This window comes from Myodes glareolus, chromosome 6 (assembly GCF_982192425.1).
Source record: "Myodes glareolus chromosome 6, mMyoGla1.1, whole genome shotgun sequence".
NCBI classification, from domain to species: Eukaryota; Metazoa; Chordata; class Mammalia; order Rodentia; family Cricetidae; genus Myodes; species Myodes glareolus.
Window position 1 is genome coordinate 74,809,730 of NC_142031.1, and position 2,504 is coordinate 74,812,233.

Sequence of the window (2,504 nt, forward strand, 5' to 3'; positions counted from 1 at the left end):
GTGCAGGTGCCTCAAAGGATGAAAATCAGAACTGCCGTGTGGCCCAGATATACCACTCCAGGTTCCTAGCTGAAGAACTGACTGAGTCAGCACGTCTTGGGGAAACTTGCACACCGTGTTTGCTGCTGCTCTAGTCACTGTTATCAAGATATAAAACTGCCTAGATGTCCAATAACAGGCAAGTGAATGAAGAAAATGGGTACAGTGTTGGCAAGATGGTTCAGGAAGTAAACCCTTGCCATGCAATGTTTAAACTGACAACCTGACTGCAATTCCCAGAACCCACAGTAAATGGAGAGCCCATTCCCGAAAGTAGTTCTCTGACCTCCACATAAGCCATGCCCCCACACAATAAATAAGCAAATATACATTAACTAATTAATTAATTATAATTAACTAGTGTAAAGAAGAGAAAGGAGAACTCCTTTGCATTCTGGCTTTGTTTTGTCTTTTATATAATTTTACATGATACACTGCACTATCTCCTAAGTATCCTATGAGCCCTCCTGTCTGTCCCCAAAGTCATTACTAATATCCATAAATGATTGAGAGTGAAAACAGCCCACCAGGTTATTTGCTTCTGGTGTCCTCAGATTCACACTTCTGCTAACCAGTTAGCTAGGAAGAAGGTAATGCACTCACACTACTTCCCAGTTTTAATGGTAGCCCCTGTAGGCTTTTAAAAAATGAAAGAGAAAAAAAGAAAGGTCAACTACTCCCCATGATGATGTCTTTTTTATAACAATACAAGTCTTTTATTTTCCCAAAAGACACCCAAAATTGTACTCTTCCCTCACTGTTGAAATAACGGGAGGGTCGAAAAATGCCAAGCTAACTCCAAGATATACCAATTTTATTTATTTTGTTATTATAAGGGTCAAATTCACAAAACGGGAGCGAGAAGTCCAAGTTCAACTGTGTAGTACAAAAACCACACACAGAGAGAATCCTGGGTGGCCCGGCATTTCTCTCCAGTTACCTGAAAGGTTATGCCCTAACTTGGTCCCAACTCTTAAAAATCATTGGCTGACAGAGATTCCCTATTACCTCCCTCTTTTGTCTAAATAAGAAAGTTCCAAACCCAATAAAAAGCTATATAAAATAGGAACAGATATCAAGTATAAAATTAACACCAACATAAACAATATTAAGCAAGGAACTCATGATAAATGTTTTAATAAACATTTTATTTTAAAGAGTCTAAGTCTTGCATTTGAAATGGCTTGGCTAAATCACAAGAGGAAGGTAACTATGACTATCTAATCTTCAACCCCATTGAAGGCCTGAGAAGGGAGGTAATATTACTTGAGTAGGCAGGAAGTATGCAGTATATGACAGAGACAACTGGCTACCTTAACTTAAAGTCTCTTTACTTAACTTAAAGTCTCATTTGCAATGTTGAAGCAACCAACTTTGGCTAAGGCCTAGTGTAACTGACAGATCATTTTTAGAAGCAGGAAAATTTTTAGAATCAACTAAATTTCTAAAAAAAGGTTAGAAAATTTTTAGAAAATTTTACCCTGTCTTGACAAAGTTTGGCAATCTTTTTTGTGTGTGTTCTGTTTATCCAGTCCTGATACCATATACTTTGTCAGAGGTCGAGGCATGGGCAATTCCTTGTCCAAAGGCCAACTGTGTCAAGAAGAAAACAAACTCCAAGTAGAGTATCTTTGGTGTTCAACATTCTCTCAGGACTAGATTGGTGCTGTTAGGAACAATTGTGTCTCATGTCAATAGAAAACTAAGTTATTTAAACACCATATTTTAAAGATCCTTGAAGTGTTTGAAGATTACCTATCTAGGCAGAATACAATCTCTATGTATCTAAAAAACTTAATTAATCTGACTATATGTATAACAAACATGAATAACTATTGACTTATAATACTTAATACCTATATAACTTAGGGTCAAATGGATCAAAATAAATGCGGAGGCCATATGTAGCTAATATTGCAGTAAATTTATGGGGCCATTGCAGCAATGAAATACCCAGATTAATATCCCTGCAGTATCAAAAACTTATGTTTCTGGAAAAGATAACTTAAGGTATTATAGACAATGGCCACTAGCCATTTAAACACAAAGCAACTGACAAACCTTCAGAGGTACTAACTGCCCTGCCTTTAAAATGGTTAACTGAAAAACCAATATGGGTAAAACAGTGGCCTTTAACAGAAGAACCCTGCAGACTTTAGAACTGCTGGTATAGGAACAACTAAATGCCGACCATATTAAAATATCTACCAGCCCTTAAAATTCTCATGTATCTGTTGTTTTAAAAAAAATCTAAAAATTAAAAAGTGGTGACAGAGTTGTCAACAAGGTTATTCACCCAATGGGTCCTCTAAAATCTGAAATTCCTCTACCTTCTCTGTTACCAAAAAGATGGCCTCTCATAGTTAATGATTTAAAGGATTATTTCTTCACTATACCTTTACAAAAAAAAAAAAGACAAAAAAAATTGCCATCACAGTGACTACTTATAAAAATTCTCAGCCTAC